The 14,435-nt window shown below is 37.4% G+C and overlaps 1 pseudogene; it reads right to left on the bottom strand.

Moving 5' to 3' along the window:
* Positions 1–1,358: 1,358 nt before the first annotated feature.
* On the bottom strand, positions 1,359–5,389 carry LOC132312953 (uncharacterized; annotated as a pseudogene).
* Positions 5,390–14,435: the final 9,046 nt, after the last annotated feature.

Raw genomic sequence — 14,435 nt, 5'->3', positions numbered from 1 at the left:
TTGTTTTGAATGCAATATAAATTCTCCTATAATTTTTATTTGGATTGAACATTTAATCTCATAATTATTTAATAATTCGAATTCAATAATCAATTAAATTAACAAGTCAAATATCATTATCGTAATTATATAGCTTTGTATGTCTTTATTTAAATCGGAATTTTGGTTAAATTCTTGTTATTTGTATAAAGTTCGATTAATTGTGGCTCGATGGATTAAATACCTCACACTAACTGAAATTATGCTGTTGGATTCCACTGGTTTGGCTAATTACAGGCTTGATGTCCTATTGTTTGTAGTCCTTAATGTTCTTATTTTATTTATTTTTTATTTTTTTCATGGTAAGAATGTTAAGAGTCAATTGTTAGAGGGAATGAAGAGGAAGAGGGTGCAAGATTGGAACACGAGCTCTTAAACATGAAGAACAACCCAATTACTCAGTTGCAAACTTGCAATGTTCTTTAAAAAAAAAATTGGATAACCTAAATCTAGAAACTCACATCCAACAATTAGAAATTGTGCATGAAAGTAAAATATTGTGAGTAATTATTAACAACTCACAACATGACATTTTTTTTATTGTTTAGAAAGAAATTGGTTCGAAATAATCCGTTTGGCCATGCACTCGGACTATAATAAATTTAATTAGTAATAGAAAATTTGGCTTTTTGGTTAGGGAAGGAATGAGTATGGGTAGCTCACAAAATTTCGATAATTTGTCTCATTTTTGCTTACATTCCACAAAATTGAGCATCAAAAAATAATTTTGTTATTTTCTAAAAATGCAACCAGAATGTAAGAATATACAAGTTTAAGTTCGTATTTTGTACTATTTATCTTCTCCATTTTTAGAAAATAACAGAATATAATTGGGTTAGAATTTCATCAATTTAATGCAGCATACAACTCTTTTATGTCCTCTACAACTAAAGTACAAGATATGGCATTCCAAGAGGTATTAAAAGTGAAACAAAATCAATTACCAATGCCAAAAGTAAAATAAAAAAAATTAAACAATCAAATATAAAATATTTTCACAAGTAGAAAAAAGAAATTGACATCATTTAAAGGGCAAAGATGACACTTGACAGAACCCTGACTCTTTAAATAAATCTGAAAAACAAGATTAAAGTAAAAACTGGAATCTGACAAACACAGCAGGAAAGATATGAAATTTAAGAGCCCCACAGCTTAGTGTGGTGTGCCAAACATTCATGAATGGTTGATAAAGAAAATAGAAGCAAGCAAAAGATACTAAGAATTATGAAAAGTATTCAAGAAATATATGCCAAGACATGAAATTAATTTCAGAAATGTATGCTAAGAAATATCAAAAAGAATCTCAGAAATGTGTAAAAGAAGTTCAATATCAAATAAATTTTTTTGAAATGAACAAAGCCAACATCAACAATTCAACATGACAAATTTAATGAGGAACATTATTTGACCTGTTGCATGCTGTACACTGTCCCCAACAGTTGCGCCAGAGAAGTAAATTTCTCAATGGGAAGCTAACAGCATTAAACTGGAGTACTTGTTTTGCTCTAGCTTTCACCTGCATTATACCAGACCCATCCAGAAAACAAAATGGAATCCCAAACCTGTAGAAAGGAGCCACATTTGAAGAAAGCTTTACGTAGAGAACAGCGAAGGAAGATTTGACTTATACAAATATAGTCCAGCATTGAGCATCCTACCTAGAAGAGTTGCTTATAGGTGGTTTCGAAGGTCTGCTACCATAATAGGGATTTTCCACCGAAGAGTCCATATTGAAGGCAATATTTGCCATTCCACCCTCCATTGCCTCCCCCTCTTCTTTCTCCCTCTTTCTTTTTTCAGAACTTACATTCTGCAGCTTGGGATTGAACAGAATGTATTGGAAACTCTAAAAGACGAGGACCTGCACTGATCCATGGATGACAAAGACACTGGGCTGCGGTGGGGCGCTTCTCCGGGACAAAATCAAGTATGGGAACCAGGAAGTCCGCCATGTCATTTGCATCTTGCTCACTGATTCTGTATCTCTCCATAAGAACCTTATTTAGGGGCCAGAAACACAACTGACGGATGTGCCTCAAATCACCATTTCTGTTGAAGAAGTCCCGGGAATAACGGCCACACAGCGCAATCTAGGTACAGTTGTCAACATACCTAAGATTAGATGCACAAATAACCAAATAATTTCCTTGAAGATATAAAAAAATGATACTTTTACCTTTCGTGGCATCATCCCGAGAAGCTCCATCATCAGAGCTAACTGATCCTGTAAACAGGAAAATGCATTACGTTGATATTGATCTATTATTACATTTAAAGCCTCTACAGAAGCTGATTAACAGCTTCTTATAGACTTAAATGCTTGTAGGTAACCACCACAAATATCTAAATTTTCTTTTAAAGATCCTAAATGCTGGAGGTTGGCAGATTCAACCCTATTTCCACAGTACCGTGGTAACTAAAAACTACAGTAACAAAGCAGGGTAAAATACTGCTCGTAGCAAGTCTCAAGCCTCCTCGAAAGAATTAGTGAAGATTTTCTACATGTTATAAACAGAAGAGAAGGAGACGTAAAAAAAGTAGGATAGTAGTTGCCATCTTCTCAAGTAAAGCCTACTCCAACTAATATAGCCCCAACTCCACAACCGCTACTTTTTTATTTTGCAATTCAATGGATTGTGGTAGCGGATGACTAAGTTGTTAAGTTCTTTTTTTTTTTTTTTGGGGGGGGGGGGGTGGATCAGGTCAGTACACCTTCTTTGGATGTTCAAATGCTCAAAGTTTGAAATCTAAGATTTCAGTAATTTATGTAATCATTTTTTTAATGCAAGTTTATTTTTGTCAGCAGCTCGATTTATATTACGCATTATTCATTTAATTTATATCATTCATACCTGTCCTAGAGAAATCACTTCATTCATACTAAATTGATTTATCTACAATGTGTATAAATTATGTATTGAAACGAGTTCACATATATGTTGCCACATTTCCATGGCCCTCTCTCTCTATCTTTCTCACCCCCTCAACATAGACTCACATGGTTTTACATAACACATGCATGTAACAATGAAAAATGTATAAAATATAAAGCATAATAAACAATAATGATATGGGAAGAGAAATAGGTCCATACCTCATCCCTACGAAAATTGTCACCACTGTGAGGATCAAAAAGAAAGTCACCAGTTGCAAGCTCAAAACAAATGCAAGCAAAGGACCAAAGATCTGCTGAAGCAGAATATTCAGATCCAAGTATAACTTCTGGACACCTATACTGCCTTGTTTGGATATCATCCGTAAATTGTTTGCAAGTCCAACAAGCATTCCCAAAATCAACCAATTTGCACTTCAAGTCAACCGAAGTAAACAGATTCTGCCTTGTGTAACGGTTCCCTCTCTTACGGCCTTTATATACTCGCCCATTGCCCCCATCAGCATCCAACAAACTATTTGCACTGACAGAACTATCAGGCCTAGTTTCCATGGAACCAACATTTGACTTTGAATTGTTAACAGACTCCATATCACCAGATGTTTCAGGATCTGTCTCAGCTTCTGCAGAAATTTCCTTCCCCGTGCAATTTTGAGCTGCCTGCTTACCCTTTCCTCTAATCTTTTTCTTTTGATTCTTAGTCAAATCTCCATTGAATGCCTGCTTACCCTTTCTACTCTTCCTGTCCGGAAGAATAAGAGAGGCATCAGATTTTCTAGGATCCTTAGATGGGTCAATCGTGGACAGTAGTAAGATATTCTCCGGCTTCAAATCAGTGTGTATAACAGAGAGCTGTCTATGCAAGTAATCCAAACCCACTAAAACATGAAAACATATCTCCTTTACTCTATGAATAGGCATTCCACGGTGATCAGAATACTTGCAAAGTGTCAAAAGATTATCCCCTAAATACTCTAAAACCATACAAACATGATGCCCATTTGGACCCGAGTGCTTAAAATGGTCTAATAGCTTCACCACGCATTTCTTATCATCCAGGTCTCCATCTGCAATCTGTTGCAAGATAGTAATCTCATCCATTCCCGCCTCTGTATAATCGTCTGCACTTTTTTGTACTTTCAACGCCACATATCGCTGCAGTATTCATGAATTATACAGGAAACTAGAATTGGAAAACAATTCTAATGCAAAAATTGGTTGCTGAAAAAGTATGGGAGTATAAAAGGGAAGAGAACTTTTGAACCCATGCAGATTGGAACATTTCAAGGTCGATTCTTTTTTTTCCCCTTTTCCCTTCTAAACTTTCACCTTAATAAATGAAAATGGAGGAATGTCTCGCTAGTTTCATCTCATCAATCCATGGTATAATTTCTAATAATTTAACTAGATTAAACTTGTGATGTGATTATGTATAAGCAGTATGCATAAATAATTATATAAGCAAATGAATAATTAAAATAATGTCCATATACAGTTTGGAGTTCACAAGTATTTCCCTTGCTTTTGGGAGTTCAAAATCAAGCAATTCTTTTTTCGATAAGTAAAAAGTCAAGCAATTCTTGTTCAACACCCAATAGCAAAAAAATACTTCTACAATTCTGCAGCAGCAACAACAACTTTAGATACTTATTTTCTTGCTTTTTAATCGAAGAGAATAAACCTAACAGCTCTACAAAACCAAGGTTAGTACAAGTACTGGGTTCAATTGAGTTGAAAATTTCAAATTTCACGTAAACCAAAGCTCAATTAAGAGGAGGCCAAGATTTTCATTCCTCTTCTTTTCCTATGTTTCCTCAGAAACCAAACAAAAGCTAACCAAGAATTAAAATACAAAAATTACAATTTCCCAACAAAAAAATAACATTGGAAAAAAGTTTCTAGATTCTTGCTTTCCCTCGTTTTCTGATGAACCCAACAGAGGGTAATCCAAATATTTTGTGGGTAAAGTAAAGAAAGTCACAAGATGAAGACAGAATGAAGCAAAGATGTGAGAGAGAGACGTACGGAGTTGAGGGAGTCCCAAGCAAGCCAAACGGTGGAGGAGTTGCCCCAGCCGAGCTTGCTCTGGACGACGTACTGGCCACCCTTGAAGGAGTCGCCGACGCGGACGGCGTGGTAGCCTCCGCGCCTGTAACCCTCCGTCCCTTCGTCCCCCGTCCCTTCGTCCTCGGATGCGCTCTCACTCCGGTCATCGTCCTCCTCCTTCCCTCCATTTATTGCCATAAAAACTACTGTCCTTGTTGCTTCTTTTAGAATCAAAGTTATCGATTGGAAGAGTATCGACTTGGGAGCTATTCATACATTGAAAGCTAAACAATGAAAGTGGGTTTGGTTGTTCTGCGAGGCAATGGTGTGATGTGAAAAAAAAAACTCTTGAATTTTGAGCTCTTGAAGAAAATTGAGTTTTGGATTTTAGTAAACAAGGGAAGGTGGGTGCGGGGGGGGGGGGGGGGGGGGGGGGGGAGAGAGAGACCCAGTTAGTCCAAGTGTGCGGGGGCGTTTGCAGTTCAGATCGGTTCCAGACGCCAGTGCGTTTGGGTCTACAATTGGACCCAAATTTTATATTATATAAATATTATAATAATAAAATTAGTCTTTTAACCACTCAACTATATACCATAACATATAATAAAAAATTATATTATATATATATATATATATATATATATATATATTAAATTTTAGGTATATATTATATTGAAATATAAAAAAACTTAGAACCTTAAAATTGAACCGAACCAAATGGTTTTCTTACAATTTGGTTTGACATTCAATCCGAGAGCAACTAATTAATAAATTTTTAATATGGGGTTGAGATTTTTCCATCACATAGGAGAATTAAGGCAACCTTCATGAATATACTTTTATAAATCCACCACCACGGATCTTATGATGAAAAAATCTCAACGAGGGTGAATCAACCACCACCGATTCATATAAAAAAATTTCTTTTGTTTTTGTCAAATTTTCTCCTATAAGCAAATCACTTCATCAATCCAATTAGAATTTGAAAAGATGAAGAAAAATGTAACGTTATACAACACTTGCTAATTATATAGAGAGAATATATATATTTTTTATTTAATCTGGTATATATTTGGTCAATAGAATTAGGCATCATCTAAATCACCATTATTTGGCAAACACATTCTCCTTCTAATTTTTTTTTTTTTTTTTTTCAATCTAAAACTCAAAGTAAAAGACATATTCTAAATAGGAAAATTAAAACAAGACATTAAAGAAATCAATTATATGTCGGCCATGGTGGATTCATCTTTCCCTCTGGATGAGGTGTTTAAGCTAACATGTTAATGAGAAAATAAAACAAAGAAATATAACAATTTTTCATTGATGAGAAAAATAAATTACAATAAAAGAAAATACAAGATAATAAATCTCTCTGTATTCTTTTCTCACTCACTATGCACCTCCTTACATATATATCCATATTTATAGAGTTTAAATGTTGGATTTAGGAGGGGGGGAAAAAATTGAAAATCAAAATATAGGAGGGGAAAAAAAAAAAAATACATAAAATCTTCATGCTTTCTAATTTGAATTGATATTTGCTGATTTGATGGAGCGCCAATTTTGAATTTGACTGGCCGTGTATAAAAAATATAGCAATTGTGCATAAGTCTTGAACTCGAAACGTCTTAAAAGTTGGTTATCTCTCCTACAAGGCTTGTGTTCTTCTTCAGCAATAAATAAACTCTTATCCTTCCCATTTTTGCCTATTTTCTTCTTATTCCGAAACCAGTCCCTATAAAACATAGAAAGCAGGTATAAAAACATTTATCTAATAAAAATTTTTAATTAAATATTTAATTTTTAATATAAAATAGCGATTTTTTTTACACTTATCAATAATCCTCTTGTAACCTAGCTTTAATTTGATATAAGTAGCATCTGTATAGACCTCAAAATTAATATACACCTATTTACATATATAAACATCTACACAGACACACACAACCATGACCATCCTTTATTACGCCGCCAACTCCCCTTCATCCATAACTCTTATTTTTTCTCTCCAAATGACTAATTTATAATTTATTTTCTCTTTATATCTCTCAAGCAACACCCCCATTTGCAAACCTTCCTTTGTTTTCTATATATAACCCCATTAGATGCAACTTTACTCTTCATTACCAGCAACCGTTACGTTAACAGACCCATTTGTAACTTTTTTTTTTGGAATTTAAAGCAAATTCATTGATATAAAAGTAATAGTTACAGTATGAGCCAGAAGCCAAACGACCCTTGAAGGGGAACAGCCCAATTTTGGGCAAAACCAAAAGACTAGGCTCATAAATTGGCCCAATACAACACAAAAGCTAATAACCTGAATTAACGGATTGTAATTCCGTTCATGGAGATTGTTTGCCTTCCAATCCGGTGCACTTTAAGGCATGTAAGCCGACGACTTGCCGGGAAGCTTTAATCTGGTGGACGAGGTGGAGGTCGACAACAGGAAGGGGAGATGTTCCATTCAGAGAGAATTTTTCTAGAAGTAGAGCAATCTTGAAGGAAACCAAGCTTAAGGATTACAGTGATGGTAGAGCAGACTCGAGCTAGCACTGTCCTCTGAGAAGATCTCTTGTTGTTGAAGATTCTTTCATTCATTTCCTCCCAAGTATGATAAACCAATGCAGAAAAACATACCTTCCTTAACAGGTTAGGAACTGATTTTGTTTTCCATTTTTCACTGATACATTGAATGAGTTGCTCCCAATTTGTGATTGCTGTGTAGAATTGGCATCTGTACTTGATAAATAGCCACAATGGAGAGGTAAAACAACATTGGAAGAAGATGTGGTCGTGTGATTCTGGATGTGTTTGGCATAAATGGCAGATATTGAGATGATTTTCCATTGATTTGCTATCCAGAGTTGGCAATTTGGATTGCACTGCCAACCAAAGATTCAGCTTCATTCTAGGGATAATTGGTGAGCACCACACTAAGTTGTGCCAATTAACCTTAGGGAAGTGACCTGCAAGGAAAGCAGCTGTGTGGCCCGAGCTAAAAATTCCTGTAGGAGATGCAGTCCATCTCTTCTTGTCCCTTCTTGATGTTACTGGAGGCTGCAATTGTAGTAACGCAGGAATAACACATGTGATAAGTTGTGGGAAACACCAAAAGGAATCAACAATGAAATTGTCAACTGTAGTAGCTTGATTGATGCCAACCTGTGTGAGAATTGAGGATGGGAATCTAGTGCATTTTGGCCCTCCTGAAGCCCAATTATCCAACCAAAATGATGTGTCTGTACCATTGCCAATGGAATGCCTTAAGAGAAGTATAGCTGGATGTCTAAGCTGTGGTATTTTCCTCCAACTCCAGGAGCAAGATTGTGGAATGTTGAGCTCCTATAGGTTCTTTGACTTGATTAGATAGTTGTTGCACCATTTAATCTATAGCCTGTCATTGCTATTAGTTTATAGCTCCCAAATGAATCTCATGATCCCTGCCTTATTTGACAATTCCAAATTAGGAATCCCAAGCCCTCTAGCTTCTTTTGGCCTACAAACTTTCTCCCAACATACTTTAGCCCTTGTAGATCTCATTTCAGCACCAGACCAGAGAAAATATCTAAAAATCTTATTAAGCTCATTAATTACTGCTTTAGGGAGGATGAAAATGCTAGACCAGTAAATCTGTGTAGAGACAAGAACAGCCTTGATTAGTTGAAGCCTGTCTGCATAAAAGAGTGACATAAAGGACCAATGTGATATTCTTTTGGTAATCTTATCAATTAATAGGCTGCAATGAGAGGACTTGAGATTGGTGGAGATCAAAGGTACCCCAAGGTATTTGACTGGTAGAGAGCCTGCTTCAATTCCCAGTAAAGAAATAATTGAGTGCTGAGTGAGTTGATAAACTCCTGAGAAGAAAATAGTGTTTTTGGAAGTGTTGATGTCTAAACCAGACATTGTGTTGAAGTTGTCCATAGCTGATTTAATCGCTGAAACTGAGGTAACATCCCAATGGCAAAAGAGGAGGAGGTCATTTGCATAGGATAAGTGAGTGATCTTCAAGTCCTTGCATCTCGAGTGATACCTGAAATCTCTTTTCCTGTTCACAAAATTGTTGATGATGGAAGACAGTATTCATTGCAATGACAAAGAGGAATAGAGAGATGGGGTCACCCTGTCTTAACCCTCTCTTACCCTTGAAATAGCCTTTGAACTCACCATTGATTGCAATTGTAAATGAGGAGGAGGAGATGCAAAAATAAATGAGAGAGATAAAATGACTTGGGAATTGGTGCAGTGTCAAGCAACTTAGGATGAAGTCCCATTTGATAGAGTCAAATGTTTTCTTTAGATCAACCTTGATGGCACATTTTGCAGGTCCATTATCCCTGTGATAGCCCCTGAGCAATTTATGAGCCAAGAGGATAGGGTCTGTGATTTTCCTCTCTTGAACGAAGGCTGATTGAAAGCTGTCAATGATGTGGGGGAGGTTGGATTACAGTTTGGTTGCAAGCAACTTTGCAATGCATTTATAGACAGTGTTACAACAAGAAATTGGTCTATAATCATGGATGGAAGATGGATTTTGACATTTAGGGACAAGTGAGATGTATGTATTGTTTGCTTCTAAGAGTAGTTTCCCATTGGTGAAGAATTCAATGATGGCTTTGGTGACTGTGCTACCAACAATTCCCCAGCTTTTTTGGAAGAAGGCAGCATTGAAGCCATTTGGACCTAGAGCTTTGTCTCTACTGAGCTTGAAAATGCAGTTTTAAACTTTAAGGGGGGATGAAATCACATCCAAGAAAGACTGTAAATGTGATGGAACTTGAAAAGTGATGAAAGCCTGCAATTCAGAGATAGAGTGGGTTGATGGAGGAGCTGTACCTAGGAGTCTTTAGAAATGCCCCACTATTTCATTTATAATTCCTTCTTTACTGTCAATGATTTGGCTTGAGTCTACTGTGATGGATAGGATCTTCTTTTTATTGTTTCTAGAGGATAATGACTTGTGGAAATAGGCTGAATTGCAGTCTCCAAGCTTCAGCCAAGTCATTCTAGACTTTTGCCTAAGCATGTCCTCTTGAATTTTTGCAAGTCTAAGGAATTCTGAGGTGAGAGCTCTCTCCATTTCTCTGAGGGAAACATCACTGGGGCATCTATCCAGGTCCAGTTGACATGCATCCAGCTCAATTTTTATTGAATGGAGCTTTGAGTCCATCATGTAGAAGTCCTTGCTGTATTTTTCTTTAAGGATAGGCTTGAGAAGTTTCAGTTTCTGGACTACCTGGAACATTGCAGTCCCTTTGATGAATGTGCTCCAAACCTGCTGGATTGATGGTGAGAAGTTGTGGTGAGATGCCCAGGCATTGAAAAATCTGAATGGGATGCATTTCCTTGGAATCTGAAAATTCATGTTTACCAAGATAAGACTATGGTCTGAAATACTAGGTGTGAGGAATGTGCATTCAGAGAGTGGGAAAGAGGAAGTCCACATTTGATTGACAAGGGCTTTGTCAAGCTTTTTAGCAATAGAAGCACTTCCCAAGCTTTTGTTGCTCCAAGAGTAGAGGATGCCCTTATATTTGAGATCTTCAAGCTCTGCAAGCTGTAAACATTCCTTGAAATTTGTCATTGCAGGACTCCACCTCATGGACCCTCCTTGTGTCTCTCCAACATTAGGGATGACATTAAAGTCACCCATTAATAGCCAAGGTTAGTTGCTGAAGAGGCCTGCATGGTGAACTATATTCTCCCATAGAAATTGTCTTTCAGCTACACAATTAGAGGCATAAATGAAAGAGGTGAAAAAAGATATATTCTTCCCTAAGATTGTAATTCTGCAATGTATTGCCTGTCTATTGGAATCAACTACAGACAATCCAAGTTGGTTGGGATTCCACAAAATCCAGATTCTCCCAAGATCTGAGAAATTGTAGTTGTATGTGATGTCCCAATTTGGTGCTAAATACCTGTGGATTGAATCCACTTACAATGGAGAAATTTTTGTTTCAATAATAGACACAAGGTCAAGCCTTTTTTCAGAGATAAATTTCTTTATCTCTGACTGTTTAGAGGGCTAGTTTAGCCCTCTAATATTCCAAGTAAGGAAAGAGATCATTAGAAATGAGGTGAGAAGTAACCTCCAGGATGCCCATTCTGTTTGGACATCAGACCATTGTTGCTGTTTGGCTTCATCCTAGCCTCTTTGTTGCTGCTTCTTAATGTCTTCTTGCTGATTAGATGGTAGGAGGGGCTTTCTGTTTCACTGAGTGATGATTGGTGGTTAGGGGATACATTGGATTGCCTTAGCAAACATGCTTCCTGGTCTAAGGGAAAGTGGTGGGTGAGTTGTATTTTAGGGTTGTGGTGGGGAGTTTAGATGGCATGGAGAGTGGTGGTTGGTGTAACTGGGATGAAGTTGATGGTTTGGTTGGAGATTTTGGGGGTGAGAAGATTATTTTTTGCTGCATAAGAGGGAGTGAATAGGTGTTGTGGGTAGGGAGGATATAATGTGAGTAACTGATTGTGGTGAGGTTGGGGAGGGAAGTTGTGTAGGGGAGAGGGTTGAATTTTCATATTGTGGGGTGGTGACAAGGTCAATATTTGGTTGTGAAAGTGAATGGAATTTATTGTTTGTAGATGTGAAAGGCTGTGAGATGTGGTTCATAGTTGATGCTGGAGCTTTCTTCTTCTTTTTCCTTACTGTGACCCATTCAGTGGTTGGTGGCTGGTGTGTTGTAGGGCTATTGTTCTTCATAGGTGATGTAGCAATGCCTTTTTCCTTATGGGGTGTAGGATATATGATGTTTAGAGGACAATTTGTGTTTGAGTGGTTTAATTGGTTGCATTTGGTGCAGAATTTTGGTAGCCACTGATACTCCATGGTGATAAGTTCAATGCTGTTATCATCAATTTTTAATTGAACCTCATGCTTCAATGGTTTGGTAAGGTCAAGGTTGACACACAGTCTTGCAAATTTGAGTTTTATCCTTTCTTCAGTAGCTTCATCTGCACATAAAGGTTCTCCAATGGAGCTGGTTATATAACTGAGGCCCCTAGCTATCCAGTATCTATGAGGAATGTTAAAGAACTTTACCCATGCTGGGATACAGCCAGAGTGAGTTTGAGTGGTGTGGTTCTGTTGGTTCCATTTCATAAGTGAGAATGGGTGGCCAGCAATAGACCAAGGACCCATGGTTAGGACCTTTTCAGCTTCAATGGAGGATTTGAATCTAAAAAGAAATGAATTCTTCTCACTGAGGATGGTGTTTGTGAGTCCATAACTGCCCCAAAGTTTAGCTGCAGCTGATTGGATTAATTTGAATGGAATTCTCTTGTGTAATGATACACCTACAAGGTGTGAATTTCCCCAGAATTGAAAACCTTGTGCAACTTCAGGTGGTGGAACAATAATGTCTGGGGAATCCATGGGTGGAGGGATGAAATCGAGGACCATCTTTGTGCTGTTGATGCTTTGTTTGGTTACTTGGGACCATGTTTTTGTCTGTTGGGTTTTATGAGGTGGTAAGGTTGGTTTTGGAGCTTTTTCAGTGATGTGATTGGTTAGGGTTGATAGGGGTAAGGGGTTAACATTGGTTGGGGAGTTTTTTGCTGGAAGGACATAGTTTGGTTGGGAAAACAGTCTATACTTTTGCCATTTGGGGATGTTAGCTTGACAGTTTGACCATGGACTTTATTGACCACTGAGATATCATTCAAATTTAAATTCAAATTCAAACCTGGTTGTGGTCCCTCCTTTTCCGGTTGCTGAAGTGCTGTGGTGGTGGTGGTGGTGGTGGTAACTGGATTTTGTGGTGGAATGGAGGCGTCGGGAGGAAGAAGTTGCTATGGTGACTCTAAACATACTCTTTCCAGAGAGAGAGGCCTGTTGTTTTCTCAGTAAAGATGACCTTGGAATGATGATCTTTATTGCCGGGGGTGGATATGAATGCTGCATTGGCTGTGCTGGTTGATAGATGAAATTGATGCTGTATTTGCTTTTTGACTTCAGCTAATTCAGCTCTCAATTCTGAAATAATTCTTTTCTGTTCTTTGTACATGTCCAAAGCTTTCCCCAAGTTCTCATCTTTCCAATCTAGTTGCTCTTGTAGTCTTTCAATTTGATGGCCTGGAGAGCTGTATAGAAGTGGGTTGAAGTTCTTTGGGAGGTAATGTTTTGTGGCAGGTGTTGTAATACCCCTAATTTTAAAAGGACAGTTCTGTAATTTAATTATTGTATTTAATTGCATTTTATTTTATTATGTGTCATTTTATTGGATTATTTGTTTGATAATTGATTATCTGCTTGTTTGTCCTTTTATTTGGATTAATTGTTTTCTTTTATTAATATTATTGTTTTTGTTATTGGATTATTTTGAATTGAGTTAAGTTAAATGTTAATTTATTTTAGATTGGGATTATATTTCTGTGGAAGTTATTTAAATATTAAATTATATAATTAAGTTGATTTACGTATATGTCAGTTAGGGTTGGAGTTACTGTAGCCGACCTAGGTTGTATTAAGTCGCCGTGTATTGTAACTTGGACAATTGCATGGGCCGACTAAGGGTTTGCATTAGGGCTCTAGCTATATACGGATTAGGGTTGGAGAATTAAGCCTATAAATATATTTCTTCATGTGGGTTTAGGGTTTAGCAAACAAACATCACACAACCTGCATTCACGTATCAGGTTTTCAGAGAAGGAAAAACAGAGAGTTGTAGAGAGTTTCAGAGAGAACCTTTGGGGATTGAAGGAAGAATTCAAGGAGAATGTTGGGGATTGAATTAGGAGCAGCAGAGGGAGTTAAGACAACCATCGTTGCCAGAGTTGACAGAGGTCTGCAGTTCCACAGTGTGAAACTGAAGGCAAGTTCTGTTTCCACTCTATCTCTTTAATCTGTGTTCTGTACAGGCTTAGAAAGACTCTAAGGATTAAACCAAGATTAAAAACAGATTAATGATTAAATTTATCTTGTATGCATGTTCAAACGGAAATAAATCTCGTGAATCAAACTGTGCAAATTTTTAAAGAACTGTGAACTGATGCATGCTGTGTCTTGGGTTCAAGCTTGGTTAATTGGGATTATTGATGCATGTTCGGATGTTTCTCATATAATCTAGGATAGTGTATAAACACTGGAACAAGGTTTTAAAATACGAAATAGGTTTTGAACTTAGCCGGAGGCGAGGAAGACAACCAGAAAAAGAATTACGGCTCTCAAAGGAGGAGAGCCGGCTCACCAAAGGAGGGAGCCGGCTCTAGGGGGTGTGAGAGCCGGCTCCACAAGGGATTGGAGCCGGCTCCACAAGGGTAGAGCCAGCTCCAATAAGGGAGGAGCCGGCTCCACCAAGAAGGGAGGCGGCTCCAATATTCTGGAGGCGGCTCCAGCTTCTTTTCTTGCTTCTACGCGATTTTGGGTTGTTTCTGGACCTATGGGAAGATGACTGGGTTGTTTCAGTGGGTAAAATTGGGTTGTATAATAGTTCCAGAGATGTAA

Source organism: Cornus florida, unplaced genomic scaffold, assembly GCF_030987335.1.
Source record: "Cornus florida cultivar Cherokee Brave unplaced genomic scaffold, ASM3098733v1 CherokeeBrave_3.0.0_Hap2_Chr06, whole genome shotgun sequence".
NCBI lineage: Eukaryota > Viridiplantae > Streptophyta > Magnoliopsida > Cornales > Cornaceae > Cornus > Cornus florida.
This window is presented reverse-complemented; position numbering and strand designations above follow the sequence as displayed.